This window comes from Zalophus californianus, chromosome 2 (genome assembly GCF_009762305.2).
Source record: "Zalophus californianus isolate mZalCal1 chromosome 2, mZalCal1.pri.v2, whole genome shotgun sequence".
Taxonomy (NCBI): domain Eukaryota; kingdom Metazoa; phylum Chordata; class Mammalia; order Carnivora; family Otariidae; genus Zalophus; species Zalophus californianus.
Genome location: NC_045596.1, coordinates 103,797,073 through 103,820,302, shown reverse-complemented (window position 1 = coordinate 103,820,302; position 23,230 = coordinate 103,797,073). Strand labels below are relative to the sequence as shown.

Sequence of the window (23,230 nt, the reverse complement as noted above, 5' to 3'; positions counted from 1 at the left end):
AATGTGTCAGGCATATTCAAGGAACAAGAAAGCCAATGTGGCTGGAGTGAAACAAATGAGAAAAAAAAAGAGAGAGAGATGAGATAGAGAGATAACAGGGTGGTGGGGGTGAATCATGTTGGTCATATTGAATTTCATCATCATTTTAATCTTTTGCATTGATTTTCTTCAAACAAAATTAATTAAATATTGTATTATGTTTCTTGAGAGAAACAGAAGTGTGTATGTATATGTGTATGCATATATGTATATAATGTATAATTATATGTATCTATTACATATATACATATTATAAGGAATTGGCTTAGGCAGTTATAGAGGCTGACAAGTCCAAAGACTTTCTGTCAGCAAACTGGAGATCCAGGAGATCTCCAGTTTGTCAGATGGCTCTTCACTCAGAGATGCTGTGGACTTGAAAGGGCACTGGGCTGCCAGATATGTTGCTTTTAAGACTGTGGTGGCTGTGGGTGGCTTAGCAGGCCCGGTGGCAACTCTAGGCCTCATTAGCTACCTGCACAAGAAAAAAAACATGATGTTAAATCACTAAGGATTTTCAAATAAAGTGGTTGAAGTAAAAAAAAAAAAAAATATCAGGAGACCTGATATTTCAGTTTGGGGTCAAAGGCAGGAAAAGCCAATGTCCTAGCTCTAACACAGTTAGGCAAAAGGAATTCTCTTTTACTCAGCTTTTTGTTCTGTTCAGATCTTCAACTCATTGGATGAGGTCTACATATATTAAGGTGGGCATTCTGCTTTATTCAGTCTACTGATTTAAATGTTATCCTTATTCAGAAATACCCTCAAAGACACACCCAGAATAATGTTTGACCAAATACCTGAGCTCCTCATGTACCAGTCAAATTGACACATAAAATTAATCATCATGAGTGTTATTCCTTATTAATATTTCTATATCTAAATTATTATTTAGAAGAAATGAGTATTAATACTTTTGCCACCTCATAAGTAACTTCTGGATAAGGGTATTTTATTTTTCATGTATATTATTAACAGTTATGTAACAATTATGTTGAAAAATTTACCTGGATTCTAAGAGTCATGACTCTACTTATACCACTTTAAAGATCCAAGTAATTCTACCTTTACTCAGAGTAGTCCACATGACAGTCAGCATTTCTTTTCCTTCCTAATCTTCTCATTCACTTTACTAAAAGAAGACCTTAAATATTCATTAGGGAGAAACTAGGTGACATTCTTCAGAGATTTCTAAGCAATCGACTAAGAAATCAGAAGTTTGAAACATGCTGTTGAAATGACACTGTTGGGTGCCTGGGTGGCTCAGTTGGTTAAGCAACTGCCTTGGGGCTCAGGTCATGATCCTGGAGTCCCTGGATCAAGTCCCGCATTGGACTCCCTGCTCGTCAGGGAGTCTGCTTCTCCCTCTGACTCTCCTCCCTCTCATGTGCTCTCTCTCATTCTCTCTCTCAAATAAATAAATAAAATCTTAAAAAAAAAAAAAAGAAAGAAAGAAATGACATCATCTCCATGTGCTCACTCCTTGAATACTGTGACCTGAAGTGAAGTGTATTGCTCTACCTCAAAAAAAACCCCACTTCTTAAAACTCCTGAGCATGGTTGATTATGTTGACCGTTCAGATAGATGCAATTATATTCAATAATTATAGCTACCTACTTGTCTTTAAAAAAATAAAAAAAAAAAACTCCGGGCTAAAAATTATATTTGTATATTAAAAATGTAATGAACTTAATTAAAATAATCTTGTTTGTACCTGTTTGCTTTGTTTTGTTTTACTTGCATTTTTCTTTCCTCTTTAATGAGTACATCTAAAACATCTTAGCATAGGCATTTATATTTCTGTTTTAAAATGAATTTCATCATCTCTGGGGCTATTGAGTTATCCTTCCAAGGGCCACTAGAGCCAGCCTACACTGGATCCCAAGAGCAATCACATATATCTCATTGCAACCCCGTCTTCAATGGTGTCATGTTAGGATAGCTTGAAATGGACAATGATGGGAGTATTTATATTATATAAATGGACAAATGCAATATATCAGGCTTCCCTTTCCTTCTGCTCCCCACCCCACATCCTACAGGCTGGTTGTTAAACATTACTACTTATTACTCTTACTTATGGATATTTTTTTTAATAAATATACTAAAGACAATTTATTACATGTAAAAAATTGAATCTCTTTTTAATATAGCTTAAAATAATTAACAAATTTTATAATTTTATGTAGGCAAAATGGAAATTTTTGCCATTTTTTAGGTCTTATGCTTTTTGGTAACCTTTTAAAAACTCAGAGTAGAGGGGTGCCTGCGTGGCTCAGTCGTTAAGCGTCTGTCTTGGGCTCAGGTCATGATCCCAGGGTCTCGGGATCGAGCCCCGCATCAGGCTCCCTGTTTGGCGGGAAGCCTGCTTCTCCCTCTCCCACTCCCCCTGCTTGCGTTCGCTCTCGCTGTGTCTCTCTCTGTCAAATAAATAAAATCTTTAAAAATAAAATAAAAAAAATAAAAACTCAGAGTAGAAAGTGTATTAAGTTAAATAAATGTGATAAATGTAAATAATATTACCTATTCCAAAGAATTTTATTAAATATTAAATAATTAATGCAAATGCTTATTTCAATATCTGCCATATAGTAAGTACTTAACATATGTTTTTGCTAATAGTAGCAGAATTAGAAATTAATTATTGTAGTAAAACAACATGATGCAACTGCCTCCTCCCTCATGCGCCCTGCCCCCACCTAATCCAGCTATTCAAGGAAAATTTATGTACTTGTGTATGAAGACATTGACTTGTATGAAACAATATAAAATAGAATATACACTAGAATACCATAAACTTCTAGACATCTCTATATTTATACTTATATGTAAACATACATCCTGTGCACACAAATATATATGTACTTGTTTTTAATGGAAATATGCCATGCTTCAAAAACTTTTTCAAGACCTAATGTATCACAGTAATCTTTCCACGCTAGTGCATAGATGTAAGTTAATATATATTTATAGGTCCACACTCTCTTACTTCAAACCCTTGGAACTAGATGTGATTTGAAATTCAGTTGTTTTTTTTTTAATTTTGGAAAGGTAGTATGATACACATACTGTATATTATTATAGCACTTCCAATGAATTATGTCTTGGGTGGCACCCAATACTCAAACAAATTAATATTTCTGCAGGGACCTGAATGCATAGTCACACTAAACAGGATAAATAAAGATTATGAATAACCTCATGTCGAGTCAGGTTAGGTTTTTATCTCCAAAAATTTCATGTTAGATTTACAGAAGAGATTATGGGTCTTTATAATTTCCTGCCTTTTAAAAAGGTTGTTAATAAGCAATATATCTTTTAAAAAATGCACTGAGAAATGATGGTCCGGATGAAGCACAGAGGAAGTCAGTTCAAAAGGCCAGAGGGTTCTCTGGAATCCCGGTGTTCTCAGAAGTGGCATGATGCTCCAGGCAAGTAAAAGATCTGCAGAATGATGGTTTCGCCCAGTGTCTTTTGTGACCATAAAATGCAAACCAGGCACTGAGCCATATTCAGCTTCTTGATCAAATCCTGACATGCATGCTCCACAGGCGTGCATTCTGTACACTCTGGGAAGGGGTGGTGTGCAGAGAGCTTTACTCATGAGCTGAAGGATTTACTGAGTCATCTGAAGAAAACCAGTGTGGGAAAATGCTATTCTGCCAACATGGGGAAGAAGCAGGAAGGAACAACTGGATAATGGATATGCTGCAATGTTCCCACATGTAGAAAGAGGCACAGTCATATCTGCTGCTCACACACTTTCAGGAATATTATGAAATAGGAAAAGGTTGTATCCTTGGATTGATTTTGACCTCTTTGAAAGAATTCAAAGAAGTGATTGTGATTCATGTGTACTAGTCATGAAATCAGGCAATATTTCTTTGTAATCCCATGCCGCATACAATAAAATATATTCTCTTGGAAAAATCAAAACCATCTACTTCTGTCCACATTACCACTGGACACTACATGGGCAGACCAACACTAAAGGCATCTTGTTCTGGCTCGGAGAGCTCTGCCATTGTCTTTGATTTCCAGTGAAAATGCTTGTAAGTAAAAAAAAAAAAAGTAATTTAGAAGCATGCTTACACCTATACATTTATCTGTGTATACATTATAATGTAATTATTTTAGGTGTATCACATTCATTGTCCACTCTCAATTCTCTAGTCTATTTAGTGTTCAGCATGATTTTATATTTCTTACAATATGTTTAAGCTACAGTATAAAAATATCAATATATACTTTATAAAAGTTAATAAAATAAGGGCTCATCAGTTAAAAGCTCCATGATGAAATAGAGATAATGATTTAAAACCGGAAAACTTGATTTTATTCCTGATTCTGCCTTATGCCCTTTTTAAAGCTGCTTAACTTCTTTGAAATTATCTTGCCCTTATCAAAGAATTATTGTGAGTGTTGGATATTCTGGGTATTAGATAATGACTATGAAAATATTTTTATACACATTTAAAGCACTATTGTTTTGTATTCAGGTATTTATAAAATATTTCTTGAATCTGTTAAATGCCAGGCATTGTTAGCTCCTGGGGTATACTTTAGATATAAAAAAAAGCATTTTGAGAAGGCAGATGCTGAGGAAAAGGTGGGGTATGAAATGCATATGGGATATTCCAGTAGAGTATATAGCACACATACTTCACAGCCGGTAACAGTATGTGTGTGAAACCAGGGGAATATTTTAGTGTGGAGAAATAAATGTGGGGTTATTAGCTCAATACCGTAGTAGGTGAAAATGATCACAGAGGGACGCCTGGGTGGCTCAGTCATTAAGCTTCTGCCTTCGGCTCAGGTCATGATCCAAGGGTCCTGGGATTGAGCCCCGCATCGGGCTCCCTGCTCAGCGGGGAGTCTGCTTCTCCCTCTGCCTCTCCCCCAGCTTGTGCTCTCTCTCTTTCACTCTCTCTCAAATAAATAAATAAATAAAATCTCTAAAAAAAGAAAAAGAAAAGAAAAGAAAATGCTCACAGAGGTAAAACGTTGAGGAAGCAAAAAGGGAATATCGAAAGTTACAGTGCATTTAGAAGAGTAATCTCCAATGAAACTGAAAGGAGAAAAGTATGAGGGAAAAGAGAACAGACTAATGTGAGTTATGGTTAATTGTACAGTTAACAGACAATAGCATCAAAAGGATGGTAATCCAGGAAATAAAGGTAAATGAAATGAGGTAACAAGTAGATGGTGGAAATGATTAGAAGAAAGCTCTTTGTAATATAATTACTACAAGTGATCTTTTATGCTTTACACATCCTGAGCCACTCTTTGAAATGGTCTGCTGGGTATCAGGATTATTTATGAAATTTTGTGAATTGTAATCCTAGTATGGCAGATTCAGTCTGAGAAATACCAGTATAGAAATTAAGATAGTCGATGTAGTTACTATATTAAAAGTTTGTCTAAATATTTTGCTGGTGAAACCATGAGAAATAGAAACATATAAGCACATATTTGTTAAAAATGTGGATTACAAGATTTCTGAAAACAATTTAGGGCATTAAAGTATTGAAGTGCATAATCTATGATCCAGTAATTTCACTTCTAGAAATCTAGTTTATAAAAACTAAAATCCTGGTCTTTGTTTAGATAGGTAAAAAGATATTTATTGTAGCATTCTTTATACAGATCTACAAAACATTAACCAAAACCCTTGGGGCCAGATACACTTAAAAATTCTGATGTTTTGGTATTCTTAAAGCAATAATATAAAGCATATCTCATATATTATTAATACCACTAGGAGTTCAGGAGCAGTACCTCATAATCAAGCACATTCATATTTTTTCAGCAAAATGTATGAATATTCAAATTAAGTAGTTTAAAGAAAGATAATACATAATATCATATGGCTTCAGGTTAGAGTTCCCATTTGAGTGAGAAAAAAATTAATTTTGGAATTGCAAATAAGGTATTGTAGACCTGTAATGAAATTATTTTTTAAAAAAGAATAATCAGAATGGCCATAGAAAATGTTATGCTTCCATTTAAAATATTAAGTTAGCTTTGTAAGTGTTGACCTGGGAAAACAACTGTGATAAATTGGAGAATGGGAAAAAATTGTTTTCCAGATTAGTGTGGATAGTATAATCCCATTTCTGTAAAACAAAACAAAACAAAACACATCTGTGTTTTGACTTGTATTTTGTAATAAGCATGGGGAAAAGTATCAAAGTATACTTGCACAGAAAATGGCTATTCTATATAATTTTTAAACCCAACAATATACTAGAAAAGTTACAAAACAAAGCAGGACTTATTGAATGTATCATAAAATGACCTCATTCTTGGCTTGGAGCAGTTTGGCTATTTATAGATAGTTTACAATCAAAAGTATGGATAGTGTTGCTTTAAATTGTCTGATGAGGTGAACAAATCACCAATGTCTGATTAACAGTTAGATATAAAAATGTATTAACTCAATTAATTAACAATGCAGAGAGCAATTAAAATATACAAGAAATATGCATCTATTTTTCCTGATAAGATTAGTTCTTTTCACTAAATAGAGAAATGATATTTAGGTCAAGGAAACTGTAGCCTCTAAAGAATCAATCCTTCTCTAAATATTATTAAAATCATGGTGTATTAAAATTATCAAATATTTAATGATATATATCTATAATAATGTAATAGCATAGAGTGGGATAAATTAAATTAAAGATTGCATCATTATTTAGTGTAAGATCCCAATTTTGTTAAGTGACTAATAAATTTTAAAAAATTAGTAATTTCTCTAAATGCCCTGTTTCTGTGTTATGAATTTAGTTTTTTAGCATTTATAGGGCATGTAAACTTCTAGAGATTATAAAATTGTTTCAGAAGTTCAATTTTATGCAGTGGGCTGAGGTTGACTATGTATATTATAAGGCCCTACAAGAAAAACACTTTAATAAGTATTACAGAATAGGAGCTGTAATCTCCTTCATTTAGGAGTTCATACATTGTACCTATCCCTACTCAGCCCAGCAGGGCTGGTGTTCACCTCATTTCCATGGGCAGGGCTCTATTAGGCTATTAAGACTGGTGACTCTTACAGTTTGCAAGTGTCTGGGACTTATTTGTCATTAAATATTTTGAGTATTCCTTCACCAAGGATCTTGAAAAATAACATCCCTTCCAAGGAGTTATTAGAATAAAGTGAATTATATAAAGTATATATAAAATAGTACCCCTTCCAAGGAGTTATTAGAATAAAGTGAATTACATAAAATGAATTATATAAACTATATAAAATCATTGTAGTAGTTTTCAAACTCTTCTTTCTGATTATACCATTGCCTTAATATAAGCTCTTCTCAAAGATAATACAGAGTAATTCTGTCAAATGATGATTTTCTTCTGCTCAAAACCCTCCAATGGTTTCCTATCTCACTCTGTAAAAATGAAAGATTAGTCCCTTCATGACCTGGCTCTCACCTAATTCACTACCCTCATTTCCTCATGCTCCCCCTGCTCTAGCCATACTAGTCTGCTTACTGTTTCAAGAACATATAGGGCCCACTCTTGACTCAGAATGTTTGCACTCAGGATTTCTTCCAAGTAGAATGTTCTTTTCCTAAAAATCCACATGCTCCAATCTTTCACATATTTCAAGTCTTCACTAAGTTGTTACCTTCTTTGTAAAGACTTCCCTGGTATCTGATTTAAAATTTCGAATTACACCCATAGCACTGTTCATCTCCCACCCTTGTTAAGTTTTCATCATATTACTAGTAACATTATAAAATACTATATAGTTTATAATTTTATTTTGTTTATTGTCTCACTTTGTCAACTAGTATATATATGCCCTATGAGACCAGGATTTTTGGTCTAATTTGTTCACTATTGTAGTTCCAGCACATAGAAGAATACATAGTGCTTAGAATGCACACAATACACATTTGCTCATGAGAAAAATGCAGAGGAGTCAAAGATGACTTTAACATTTTGACTGAGCAAAATGAAGGAGTGAGTTGACTTTAAATTAAATGAGATAGATTAAAAAAGGAGTAGATCTTTAAGGTGAGAGCAATCAGCAGCTCACTTTTCGACGTTACATTTGAGATGCCTATCCAAATGAAAATACTGACAAAGGAGTTGAATACATGAGCCTGCAGTTCAAGGCACAGTTTCACTTAAAAGATACAGAGTTGGGAGTCACTGCATATAGAAAGAGAATGAGATTGCCAAGAGGTTGAGTGTAGATAGAAGAGAAAAGAGGTCTAAGACTAAGGCATGGACCATTTCAACACTATCAGGTGAAGGAGAGAAGTTATTTATGGAAGAAGAGAATAAACACAGCCAGAGATGAAAGGAAATTCATGAGGAAGTCATGTTCTAGACACCAAGAGAAGATAGTGAGCAACTCTGTCAAGTACTGCTGACAGATTGAGGAAGCTGGGGATGAGAACGGACAGGTGGATTGGCAGAGTGGAGGGTTACTCCAGGCTTTGACAAGGGCAGTTATTTAAGAGAGGTAATGGTGAAAACCTGGTTCAAGTGTTTCAAGAAGAAGGGGAGGTAAGGAATTGGAAACAATGAACATAGACTTTGGTTTCAAAGAGTTTTATTAAAAGGAATGAGAGAAGTGAAATGGTATTTGAAGACGGAAATGAAGTTGAGAGGATTTGATTTTGGCTTGTTTATTTTTCTTCTTTTAAAGGTATCAGGAATTATGGCATATTACAGAGAGATTCAAGAGAAAGAAAACCTCATGATGGCGGAGAAAGTGTGATATTCAAAAGAAATGTCCTTGAATGGTGAGAGGTAATGGAACAGAGTTTACATGAGGAGGTTTTGCTATAACTGGAAAATCAGGCATTCATGTATAGTAACAAGAGAAATGGCAAGTTTATGTGGCTGGATGTAGGTAGGTGGAGAGAGTTGATGGTGGTAGTTTCTTCTGAGGCTTCAGATAGTTTCATCAAAACCAAAAGCAAGGTCATTAAGTAAAACTGAGAAACGAGGAGTAAATATGAAATGCTTGTTTAGGAGAGCTGGAAAGTGAGTGGATTAGGAAAACTTACTTTGATTACCATATTATTAGGGGACAATTTGGGTTAGTGATAGTAAATTTAAAGTGAGGGGGTTCCAGGTGGCTCAGTTGGTTAAGTGTCTGCCTTCAGCTCAGGTCATGATCTGAGGGTCCTGGGATCGAGGTTTGCATTGGGCTCCTTGCTCAGCTGTGAGTCTGCTTCTCCCTCTCCCTCTGTGATCTCTCTCACTTTTGCTCTCTCTCAAATAAATAAACAAAATCTTTAAAAAAAATAAAAATAAGAACAAAAAAATAAATTTGAAGTGGGAAAGGTCAGCAAGTTTGTGTGTGTAGGTGTGTTTCCTTTATCCCATACATCACAGGTATAGGCATAGAGTAAACTGGGCATGAATTTGGGTATATGGAAGATAGTGGTTGTAATGCTTGATCATGAGACTTAAATTGGGGAAAGGGATATATAAGAAAATGAAAGGGGAGAAACAGGGAAAGACGGCCAAGTCAAAGCCCCGGGGGGGGGGGGGCTAACAAATTATTGGAGTCAGGGTACTGTGGAAAATGAGCTGAAGTTTGGGTGGAAGTTTAGGTTACTTGAAATTGTGGCTATGGAAAAGTTGTAGTTACTAAAAATGACAAGGTCTTGGTCATAACAAAGGGATTATGTAGCTAAGGTGGGGGAGCAAGATCATTAGTGGACAAAGGACAGCAACTCAGAGATCAAGCATTGGAGGATTACTTACCTGAATTATGACTGTGGAATGCAGAAGGAAACAAAATATTAAATCTTTAAGAAAAGAGGGAGAATGGATCAGGAGCTGGTAGATGACTGCAAAGTGAAGGGACAGTTTTGTTGTAATAATCCTATATCATAAAATTCTCAGATGATTTTTCTCAGGGAAGAATAAAGGAGAAGGCTCTGGAAGCATCGATGAGAACCAAGAGGGATGCCTTCAGCACCATATGAGTGGAGAGGTATGGGTGGGATTTAAAATAACCCTTACCTGCAAGAACTTTAGTGGAAATATATACTCAGGGAGAGCCTGGTTGCAGTTAGATCGAGAAAAGGAAAGGAATATTCAGAGAAAGGTTTGAGGGGATTTTTCAGGTAACTGACGTTGGTTAATCCAGAAGGTATCAAGAGAGGGTTGGGAGTTTGGGGACATATAGGAAATAAAGCCAGAAATGTGATTTATAGAGCCTTATAAGTCCATATAATTTATTATCAAAACCTAAAAAGAGGCCCCAATAGTAATTACACCAAGATAAAAAGCGTACACTGAGATTGTCCCAGGAAAATTCTGTTAAATGGTTATCCTACCCATCAGACTTGCAAATTAGAAGGTTATCTGAAAGAACAGGAGAAAAGTGAGTAAAGATATTGGTCTTGATGGTCCCAAGGCAGATTGTCCCAAAGCAGATAATTGTAGCTGTAATTGTAGTGGCAATGGGGATAGGCAAAGGGCAAAGTTTTCTCTGTAGGAATATATAGAATTCTTGACTATCACTTCAATCCTCTTTATAGAGCTGTGGCCATTAGCATTGAAACTGTATTATATCAAGCTAATAGTGAATGTAAAACTTTTGCCAAGCTGTACTCAGTGGATGTAGTTCTCCTCTCTTTTTATTATTCAACAGTTTCATCCTTGCTATTTGTTACATTGTTATCTTTACCTGGAGTTTTCTTTGCTCCAACTACATGGTGGTATGCAAATACCACAGTTTTCCCATCCAGGCTGAAGTATCATGGCCTTCATAAGCTTGTCCTTGACACTTTCCTGTGAGCATTAGCCGTCCCTCCTCTAAATTCTCCCAGCATTTTATCAATACTTCCATTTTGGGATTTATTACTTTCTGCCTTTTACAGTATTAAATTACTTACGTAGCTTACCTTTCCTTTTAGATGAACAAGTTCCTTAGGGACAGAATTTATATTTGCAAACCTCCATTATCCTACCACTATGTGTTTTACATAAGAGAGGCTTTCAGAAACTGTACAGATAAATAATGGAGTGCATGTACTTTGAAGAGAATCCACAAAAGGTTTTATATCTGTTAAATACTGGGAAATAAGAAGACCTGCTCAGAAATCAATCTGGCATACAGCAAAGAATAAAATGTTAGAAAAAAAAGAGAACCACAAACAGTAAGACACTAAGTAAATAACAACTCTACAGACAAACTTGATGTTTGCTGTGAAATATACAAATGTTACTGTGCATTATGTTTCCCTAGAATTTTAAGAAAGTATAATTTTAATAACCATATAAATTTTCTTTAATAAAACTTTATTTTTCTTTAGATCAAGCTATGTGTACATATTGATCTTTATTTTGTAAAGAAACTAATTGCAACTTGTATGTTAACATATCATGTCTAAATTGAAGACCTAAAGAAACTCAAGATATAAAATATTTCCTCTTTCTCATAATATCGATGTGTAAAATAACATTGTTAAATTTTTAATGGATAGGAATTTACATGAGATATGAATTTTAAAAATCGGTGTTAGTTATTTCACTTAAGTATTAAAAGAAATGTGCTTCAGAACAGAAGTTTATAACAATTCTTGAAACGAGAGTTTATGGATAATGACTAAACATTTGCTTGTTCAAGTTTCTAGACAATACATGTCTTAAAACAATGAGTCAAAGCAGGCCATGTTTCAATCTTATGTATGTGTGTATGCATGTGTGTATTTTTGTCTACTCTAAATTCCTTTAGATTAACTATTTAGGTATTTTAGAAAGGTTAATACATGATAAAATTGTAAAGTAGCAGTAGTATACTCAAAAGACTCTTTTAGGAAGGTTATTTTCCTATTGCACTAGACTTGCTCAGTGAAAAAAGGAATACATAGGCTTTCCTTTTTTGAGAATATTCTTTTCATAACTTTTTTATTCCAGACATACCTCAAATGAATTAGTGGACATTTCTTATAAAACTTTAGACTAATTATTTTTTAGACTAATTATTGTATAAAGATTAAAAAATGAAACAGATCAAGCATCTCAAAATACCAAGTAAAGTAAGGATTATTTGATATTAATTAATAGATGTTAATCATGGGTATTTATGTAACAAGTTACCCTACGCACATCACTCATTTGTTCAGGTTTATAAACAATTCATGCCCAGGGGCATCTGGGGGGTTCAGTCAGTTAATCGTCTAACTCTTGGTTTCAGGTCAGGTCATGATCTCAGGGTTGTGAGATCAATCCCTGTGAAGGACTCAGAGCTCAGCATGGAGTCGGCTTGAGATTCTCTCCCTCTCCCTCTGTGCCTCTAGCTCATGCTTTCTTTCTTATTTCTCTCTAAAATAAATAAATAAATCTGAAAAAAATTTATGCCAAAGCGTTTCATTTTTGTTTGTCTTTGATGTAGTTAGTCCAGGACCATTCCAATAATTGAGAAACTTCAGTTTTACCTAAGAAATCTGTTTGAGATGTTGAGGATATTTTCCCTTTAATATCCACTGTATAATTGTACTCTTATATTAATAAAAAGAAGGCTTATATCGGGTGCCTGGGTGGCCCAGTTGGTTAAGCAACTGCCTTCGGCTCAGGTCATGATCCTGGAGTCCCAGGATCGAGTCCCGCATCGGGCTCCCTGCTCAGCGGGGAGTCTGCCTCTCCCTCTGACCTTCTTCCCTCTCATGCTCTCTCTCTACCATTCTCTGTCTCTCTCAATAAATAAATAAAAAAATCTTTAAAAAAAAAAGAAGGCTTATATCAACAAAATCTGTGGGGAATTTTATGGGTAACTTAAGAATAAAAATGTGTGATTATAGAAATTAGGAAAGTTGTGATTGATAGAATCAGAAACTGAGTGTTGGATAAAAACTTAAAGGGTAAATGCAAGTTCCCTCTGACATAAGGAATTCCCTGGGCTGTTGTTAAAACTCAGTGCCTGGCCTTCTTTGTCTTTGGGAAGTAGTAGTTCTGAAACTCAGAATTAGATACTACGAGTAAATAAGAAAAACAAGGTAAGGATTGTGCACCCAATTCTGATGTGTGGGGAAAGGGGTTCCCACACCACCAAGCAATCCTCCATCAGCTGGCTGTCTTAACAGTTTAGCTCAATTCTGACAACTTCTACTGGGAGATGACTTCAGATCCCACAGGTGAAGGGCTCAGTCCCACAAGACTGCTCCCCCACACCCTTCCCTGCTGCCACACACACACTTCAGATACCAATGGCAAGTCCAGTTTGTTATACGTACTTCTGACCAACTGGCTGTAAATCAGAGATTCCCACAAACCCCTCCTTGGGTTTAATGAATTTGCTAGAGTGGCTCACACAACTCAGAGAAACATTTTACTTACTAGATCACTGGTTTATTATAAAAGGATGTATCTAAGAGACATCCAGATGGAAGAGATGCATAGGGCAAGGTATGGGGAAAGGTTTCCATGTCCTCTCGAAGTGCAGTATTCTCACCAAATTTCCACATGGTCACCAACTTAGAAGCTCTTCAAACCTCATTCTTCTGGGTTTGGACGAATGTTTCATTACAAAGATATGATTGATTAGATCATCGGCCATTGACCATGGATTCAACCTCCAGCCCTGCAGAAGTCAAGGAATGGGACTAAAAGTTTTAACCCTTTAATCACAGGTTGGTTCTCTAGGAAATCAGTGTCCTGTCCTTAAATGCAATCCAAAGTCACTTCATTAACATAACAAGATGCCTTTCTGTTCTCATCACAGAAATTTAAGCGTTTTAGGAGCTCTGTTCCAGGAACAGATTTTTAAGACATTTATTAAATAAATCTGTCAATCTTGATTCTTTCTTTGTAATTCCTGATTCTTAAATATCGTGTGTACACATTCTACACATTGTATTATTCAAACATGGAAAAATGGTTGACTTAATAATACTATGTTGATCATTGTCTTTGTTTAAGGAAATAGAATAAATTATTGCTAAAAGACAAAAGCATCCTCTTTTAAGGTCAAATTTCTATGTAAGTGTCTTGTTTAGTCCTTTCTTTTAATGCCTTGGGACTATAACTCTCAGAAAAATTTAAGTATTAAATTTTCTTTGAGAACAAAATTATATCAGCTTAGTTAAAGCTTATGAGGTTAGATTTTTATTTATGTCTATCAGGCATTGTTTTACCTCACTGAAACTACTGTTGTCAGGAAAGCATAAATGCTATTTTTTTTTAAGTGAATAACATTCTCACCTCCGTGGAAGGCTTGGTTTGGTCTGGATTAATAGGCTATTAAAGGTTAACAAACAACAGGGCTCCCGCCACAGTAAAATTAGCTTAGCTTCACCTGGCTTTGTTCACCAGTCTTGAAGATTCATTATTCAGGTCCCAGTCCTTTAGGATTCTTTCCTAATTTCTGCCCCAAGTCTGAGTTAGGGTCCATTTTACAGCATTCTTCTTAAAGCCCAACAGTAAAATGTACTTAATCAGTTATTCTCAAAATGTTTTCCTAGGAATAGCAAAATCAACATTGCACAAGGACTTGTTAGTCATGCACAAAGGATCATGGGTCCCCCACGCCTCTTGAATCAGAAATTCTGGGGTTGTACTTGGCAGTCTGTATGTTCTGGCATTCCAGGTGATTGAAATCCACTGCACTAATCATATTCCATTTAATCCCTTATTTACCTATTTAGCTCCTAGGACAGTAAAAGCCCCTAGAATATGTCCAATAAATGTTTATTGTATCGATTATCAAAAAGAAATTCAGGCTATATATATATATATATATATATATATATATATATATATATATATATAAACCTGTTAGGTCCAGCTAGAGAGTAAATTCAGTCAATTTCATTTTGCTGTTTTCAATGATAAAGAATGACTCCAAAATGGAAAAATTAGTTTTTGAACAAATATTAAGTGGAAAGTAAATTTTGTAACAGATAAAAGGAAAATAAAAACTATTAATAAGGATAATTTATTGTTTAGTCTAATTATTTTATGCCTGACAAATTGTAGATTTATGTTCCTTTGATCTTTTTCTCATAATCTTCTTATTCATAATCATAGCTAATATTTACATAGGCTGATTCTTTTATGAACTCTTCTAGTCCTCACTAAATCCCCATTATCTTTATCCTTATTTTATAGATGAAAAATTTGAGGCAATAGAGGTAAAATAACAAAACTACCACCCGGCAGAGCAATGCCTCGAAATCAGGGAATCGGGGTTCAGAGTCCATCTCCCAACTAGTACTAATCACTCTGCTTATATTTTTTTTAAGCTATACGATTATTTTTAAAATGTCTACTGAAATCCTTTCTTTATTTTTTAAAAAGATTTTATTTATTTGAGAGAGACAGAGAACATGAGTAGGGGGAATATCAGAGGGGGAAGGAGAAGCAGGCTCCCCACTGAGCAGGGAGCCAGACTCAGGGCTCAATCCCAGGACCCTGGGATCATGACCTGAACTGAAGGCAGACTGACTGAGCCACCCAGGTGCCCCAAATCCTTTCTAATCCATAAAAATTTTTTTAATGATTCAAAAATTACAGTACCCTTCAACTTTATCCTTGAATTTCATAAAGTTCCTGTTCACTCACTTTCCCATCAAATGGTCTTTAGAGCAAATGTTAAGTTCTTGCTGCTTTAGTGTATATGTTAACTGATGCTTAATTGCTCATATGCTGATAACTAACTGCTCTTCAGAATTGCTTTCAGATTTTATATTCTTCAGAAGAAGGCACCATATATGCCTAAATGCATTTGTCTAGTGATTCATTAACAATTTTTGTGGTAACATTCTATGACAGTTATTTGTACATTATTGATAGAAAATTGTTTCAGCTTTTCACTACTGCATTAGAAGTTTTGTTTCTTTAAGTTGTAAAAAGTCCATTTTCTTTCTTAGGTAAGAATTCCCATTTCTGAAAAGTAAATTAGACTTTTTTTTTTCAATTCTGAGGATTAAACAGATTCCCATCTTGCTTCAATTTTTTTTTTGATAAATTAAGGTCACAAACAATTGGATTAAATGTTTGAAAGTCAGAATTCACACATCTGACAGCTTAAAATAAGAACTTTGATCTGCTAACCCGGTGTAAGGAAGAGGGAAGAAAATAGAAGGAAGGTTTAAAGACAAAAAAGTCAATAAAAGTTAAAAACATAAAACAATTTATACATGAGAATTTTAATAATATTGGATACAAACACAAATAAACAGAAGTATATGAAGACAGAAAGTGAAGAATTAATCAACAAAATGGAAGAAATTGTTTTTGAAACAACAGTGAATGGAAATCAAAGTTAGGAATAGATAATAGGAAAATTTTAAAAAATTATAATGCTGATTTATTGTTTAATCTAATTATTCTTTTGGCCAAGTTATTGACTAGATATAAATCTAATATTCATTCTCTTCTATAGGTTTTTATTGATTTTTTTTTTCCTTTAAAACTCTCTAGCTGAAGGAGTGAATGCTGACTTTCAGCTATCTTATGGGATGATTCTTAGAAAACTTGGAAGTATTTTTTTTAAGTGTCACAAGGCAATTTATAGCTATTATGAAATAATTTTACCCATGTGGGGATACATATATATATGATATATGTGAGCACATATACTGTATTCAGTATGTAGACATTTGATTCTTGTTTGTATACATGCATGATGCATCTATGTATAAACACTTATGATAAAAAAACAATAATTTTCTTTGACTCTAAAATATATTTAAACATTTATTTAGTTAATGGTTGGCTCTCCATGACATTGTTTCTTTCTGAACAATTCTAACAGTTGGAGTTTAGGTGAGTTTCCAAATCCTAGTGTGACACTAATATTTACAAGCGAGTTTTTGTTCATTGCTAATCAAATGTGTTTGAAAAATAAATGAGTATTTGTGTGATTATGTACAATTTTTCTATGAATCTATAGTACTTTATAAACAGTAGAAATGAAGATGTCAGTTTCTATTTCAGTTAGAAAGTCTGTACACTGGTTTATCAGTGTTCTGAACAGTCATTTTTTGAGGGAGAGGTCTGTCTGTGAAAGACTATTAATCCCTCATCAATTAGACTAAACATTTCAGTAAATCATTTAAATTTATTGTCCTTTGAATGGTTTAGATTTCCATCCTGTTATGTTAGTGTCTGCCTCACTAGAGGCCACTGTTGTCTTTTAGATATACTTCATAACCGTGAAAATCTTTAAATAGTATGTCTGAATAATCTCAAAAGCTATCAATTTTTGAAATAGAAGATAAGTTCTATTATCTTTTGTGCAGTCAGCCTATTTGAAATATTAGAAAAATAGGGGTGCCTGGGGGGCTCGGTCGTTAAGCGTCTGCCTTTGGCTCGGGTCATGATCTCAGGGTCCTGGGGTCAAGCCCCGCATCGGGTTCCCTGCTCAGCGGGAAGCCTGCTTCTCCCTCTCCCACTCCCCCTACTTGCGTTCCCTCTCTCTCTGTCTCTCTCCCTGCATCAAAGAAATAAATAAAATCTTTTTAAAAAATATTAGAAAAGTGATTTTTAGGTACTTTTAAAGCAAAATATGAACTTTTCATTTAAAAACCAAGTTACTACATTTATATATAAGTATATATGTTATATATAAATATAGATGTTACTCCTTATATTGCATATATTTTCTCCAAAGCCTATGTTCCTCAATAGTTACAGAAGCATCATAAATGTACTTCCAGTGAAATATCTTTGAAAAATGATTGATTCTAAAAGATACTAATAGAAATTCAAGGCCAAGTAGAATAGTTAAAGTTACTGAATGCCAAACATTATTCTAAGAACATTACATTCCTTATACCATTTAATTCTTATAACAGTGTTGCCAATTACCTACCAACAGTATTCTCAAAGTATGGTTGAAGAAACCAGGGGACAGAGAATTTAAATAAGTGGCCCAAGATTATATGCCATTAGCAATATGTTACCAAAAAGAAAAGTAGATATGGGATATAGATGTATGCATATGTAAGTGTATATGAAGTTCTATCTATAAAGTTATAAATCATGCCTGTACACACCACACACACACACACACACAATTTTGATAGTGATGCCATTGTCTAGAGCTTTGCAGTGTTGAGATTTTACTCTATTTGCAAGAAAATCAACATATTACTGTTTTATATATGCTGACAACACAAAACTCCTGGATCAGAGATAAAGGACGTTATTACTCACAGCAAAAATAATAGCCAGAGTTTCATATTTATGCCAGCTCCCATATGCCCTCCAGATGCCCCAGATGCCTGCACATGTAGCGGATGCATTAGAGCAGAGTGACGCTCAGCTGGGGGATTTACTGATTTTAGAGCAAGAACAAGCCGGCCATCTGTCCAAGGAGAGACGCTACCTGTCCTTCAGTGTTGCTCACTGAAGTCACACCTTTTGAGAAATTGCTCAGGGAAAGAGCTGTTAAGAGTGCTGAATTCTTAGACTATCCAACAAGAACATGCAAACACCAATGGCTGATTTCCTCTCCAAACAGCCATGATTATCTTATCTCATCTCATCTCATCTCATCTCATCTCATCTTATCTTATCTTATCAATCTTAAGTTGTTTGTGGCTCACTCCTCGATTCTGGAGGGACAGAGGGAAGGATGATATATGTAGTGTTGTACAAGCAAGACAAAGACACATCTATTTCCCTCAATTGCATTTCTGCCCCTTTCTTCTAGATTGTATTAATTTCACTTGGCAGTTCGAGCTTCGTTTTATTCCCCCTATTGTCTTGTTACATTCTCATTCAGTAAGTATTTTTTTCAGTGGCCACTTCGTATTGAGAAAATTTCTGGGTTAAGACATGTTCATAACCTGAAAATATAAATTTTATTTGATGTAATTTAAGTACTTGAGGCTGTGGTAGTCTTCTTAAAAGTCTAATATATGAGAAGGTAATGATATTTTTCTTTTTAACATTATACCAAGTACCATGTATCAAAGATAAACTGTATTGGGCTCCTGGGTGGCTCAGTTGGTTAAGCGACTGCCTTCGGCTCAGGTCATGATCCTGGAGTCCCGGGATCGAATCCCACATCGGGTTCCCGGCTCAGCAGGGAGTCTGCTTGTCCCTCTGACCCTCTTCCCTCTCGTGCTCTCTCTCTCTCTCTCATTCTCTCTTTCTCTCAAATAAATAAATAAAATCTTAAAAAAAACAAAAAAAAGAAACTGTATTACCAAATTCTCTCCTTGATTTTATGAATATAAGCAGCTATACTACTACTAAAATTTTTATTTTGTAAAATACCTTCAATTTTTGTAACTAACCATTTGTTGAAATCGAGTAGTATCTTCTTAAAAACAGTTTTATTCTCAACACTTTAAAAAGTGCTTTTCAATGTAAACTAATTTGAAATAATTTTTATAATAATTTTGCAAAAGAAAGAGTGCTTTATACATTACCATTTCTCTTACATTCTGCTTTAGTATTTATAACATCATCCTTTACTGAAAATCACAAAATAAAAAAGCTGACTTCACAAATGGATTTCTAAATGACCTCTAATTGCAAAAATCATCAAATATAATTAAAACATAAATTTTGAATGGTGGCAACCTAACATTGGAATTGATAACATTTATATGTTATCTAAATCCATATTAATTTATCATTTTTTCTGGTCAGATTGAAGCTACCATTTAATCCCAAATTTCAAGTATTAGTTACATGACATTGAGTTTTTCATGTCATGCTTCTTGTCTTCATCCATTCTGGAAAAAGAAAGTTTAAAAATGTTATCTAAGAGTTTTTCTTGGAGGGGCGCCGGGGTGGCTCAGTCAGTTGGTGTCTGTCTTCGGCTCAGGTCATGATCCCAGGGTCCTGGGATAGAGCCCCGCATTGGGCTCCCTGCTTCGTGGGGAGTCTGCTTCTCCCTCTTCCCCTGCTCCTGCTCTCTCTCTCTCTCTCGCTATCTCTCTCTCTCTCTTTCAAATAAATAAATAAAGTCTTAAAAAAAAGAGTTTTTCTTGGATTTTAAAAATATAATTAGGGGCGCCTGGGTGGCTCAGTCACTAAGCGTCTGCCTTCAGCTCAGGGCGTGATCCCAGTGTTCTGGGATCAAGCCCCGCGAGGATCCTTGCTCGGTGGGAAGCCTGCTTCTCCCTCTCCCACTCCCCTTGCTTGTGTTCCCTCTCTCGCTGTGTCTCTGTCAAAAAATAAATAAAATCTTCAAAAAAAAAATATATATATAATTAACACATATTGGTAAAGACAATATACCCTTTATTATGAAAATTTTGTCAATATGCATTTGTCCAGTGAAATTTTCTTTTAATCAAAATTCCAATATTCCATTTCTTGAATTATTATTGAATGTCAACTTTTGAACTTAATTTTTTTTTGAGAAACCATAGAATTTTGTAGTTCGCAGAAGTCTTGAAGGTTTGTTATTCCACTTGTCCTGTCATTCAGGGAGGAAGATGTGCCTGCAAGTATACTTATGAGGTAGCCATCCATCCTTTGCATGAACATTGTTTGTATACTTACTCAAATATATGGACCCAAATTTATTTTTTATATAATACAAGTATACTGATACCTGTTTATTCAAATATTTAAGTTAGAGTAACATGCTGTGGAGAAAAGAATCTGAGTCTTAGAATTAGAAGTTGCAACATTGGCTCTGTCATTTACTAACCAAAAATATTGCTATTTATTCTTTCTGAATCTCAGTTCTCTCCATTTTTCTCATTCTTAAAATGTCAGAGTGAAAGTGTGGGATAGATAAAATTGTCTTCATCACATGATGCAATGGTAGTTAAGAACCTAGAAAGTTGCCCAGAAATCAGTCAATGGTGGCTACTCCTTTTTTTCTTTTTTGCTATCCCCCTTATATCAATTTTTATGTCTTTATAGCCCAGTATAATTAGTGTAATCTTGCACACTATCTTATGCACAGACAGCTTATAGACACTTAAGTAAGAAAATAAATAGCAGCACTCTAAATGAGGAAAGAAATAAATATAACCATATTAGGTTATTCTAAAGTATTCGTGAGGAGTTAATTTCTTTTTGTGTCAATAAACATAATTCAAAAGTATTTCACCAGTTATTTCTTTCTTTGAAAGAGCAAGGGTCAATTGCAGATCTATCATTTCTCAGGCATGGATTTTTCACCTCTCATTTAATGATGATAAAACTATATTTATCCCTTGTAAGTTTTCTATCGATTGCATAAGTTTATTTCTCTAGAAATCCGATATGAAATAAGATTAAATAATGCTAGACATACATTCCTTTGAAAATGAAGAGGAGATTCATTTTTCCCTACACGCTTTTTACCAAAAAAAACACTGCCTTAAAATTAAATAGGAAGTTGATGGAACACCTGGGAGGCTTTATCAGCGCTATGCAAATAGCTAATTACTAGGAGAAGGAAGAAGAATATGCTTTAGACTACAGACTTCCTGGGAATGTGAGGGGATTTGGGGTTTATTTCATAAAAGGGCTATTTCCTGACAGTCATATTTTACAACTGGAATCTACAGGGTCCCGTTAACATGACCAAATTTATTCAGCCAAAAATATTTTAATAGATCCTCAAGAATTTTTCTCTTTACAGGTACGACACCTCAAAGCCACTGTGAGTTTTAAGAGAAATGAATTCTTCCGAGGTGCTCTACCGGTACACTAACCCGTTGGAATATTTCTCCAGCACACTTAATATAGATGATCCCGCCTTTTCGAAAGTTGGGAGTTGCACCAGTTTGCTTCTGTGAAAGATCCATGTTGATATCTGTTTTTGCTAACCAAGAGAAATCCAAAGAGGATTTTCACTTTCATGAAAAACGACGAAAAGTGAAAATAAGGATTCAGCATTTGTTTTGTAGTGAGCTGTTACAGCGACAGCACGCGCCCGGAACATCGAGAGTGGCGCCACCAAGCTCCTTCCCCAGGAACTACACTCATCATCCCAGCATCAAGCCGCCAGAACTTTGAGCTGTGTCTGTGAGCGTCTGTACTTTATCTCAAGTTATTTGCGCATCCATTAGCAAGATATGTCCCTAGGTATCAGAAGAGCCTGAGAGGTTATTTTTTGGGTCTGGGAACACTCAAATTTTTCCCCCATGTAAATTAATGGTAATTACTTCTTTGCTTTAAGCCATTTGGCTAACAAAAGCTTTCATAGGAATACTCTCCTTTTGGGTATCATGGGGAAACCTGTATAATGATTGTAAGTATGAGTTATCATGTTAGCTATGGTTTGTGTCTGTACCTGAATGGAAGGATCATAAAACTGGTCAAGATAAATCATAGATTTATGTAGGATTGATGACTTGGAGTATTTGGGAGAGAATTACAAGCAAATTAATGCAGCAATAGGTGCAGTGAATAAAGGCTTTTGTACAAACAGGTATGACTTTCTGATTAACTAAACCTGTCAGTTCCCATTGGTTTCACACATGCAGATTGTATTTGAAACAACTGACTAAAACAGCCAGTTACTGTTATTTAATTACTGATATGAACAATGAGAATGGATGTCAGCAATTTTATTTTTCTGTTAGGATGAGAAAGCAAATATTTTTAGCTTTGTGGGACATAAGATCTCTGTCCCAACATAAGATCTCTGTCCCAAGTAGTCGGCTCTGCCACTGTAGCATGTAAACAGTCAGAGGCAATAGGTAAATTAATGGGTATGGCTGTGTTTTGATCATTTGGTTATTTACCAAAAGTTAGCAGGTTGTACTTGGAATATGAGCTGTAGTTTGCAAACCAATCACAGCATTTTGGCTTATGCTCACCAACTGAAGTGTCTCGAGGACAGAGACCTCATCTGTCCTGCTTACCCCTTTGGACTTCAGAGTTTTGCACCTGGGAGACAGGAGGAGTTAATACGATTTGTTTAATTAAAAAGTAAACGTGTATACACTGTAAAATAATTTCTTTTTTTTAAAGATTTTATTTATTTATTTGAGAGAGAGAGAGAATGAGAGATAGAAAGCACGGGAGGGAAGAGGGTCAGAGGGAGAAGCAGACTCCCTGCTGAGCAGGAAGCCTGATGTGGGACTCGATCCCGGGACTCCAGGATCATGACCTGAGCCAAAGGCAGTCGCTTAACCAACTGAGCCACCCAGGCACCCTGTAAAATAATTTCTAATAATTCTCCAAACAGTTACTTCATCCCAACTTAATTTGTATCAATAGTTATGCTTTAGAAACACACTAATACATTTTAGGAAATTTCATCATAGTTCTCAGAAGGAAACAGGTCCTAACTTTTGACATGATTTC

At 35.0% G+C, this 23,230-nt stretch overlaps 1 pseudogene; it reads left to right on the top strand.

Moving 5' to 3' along the window:
- Positions 1-21,629, top strand: part of LOC113925501 — a 44,645-nt pseudogene extending 23,016 nt beyond the window's left edge.
- Positions 21,630-23,230: the final 1,601 nt, after the last annotated feature.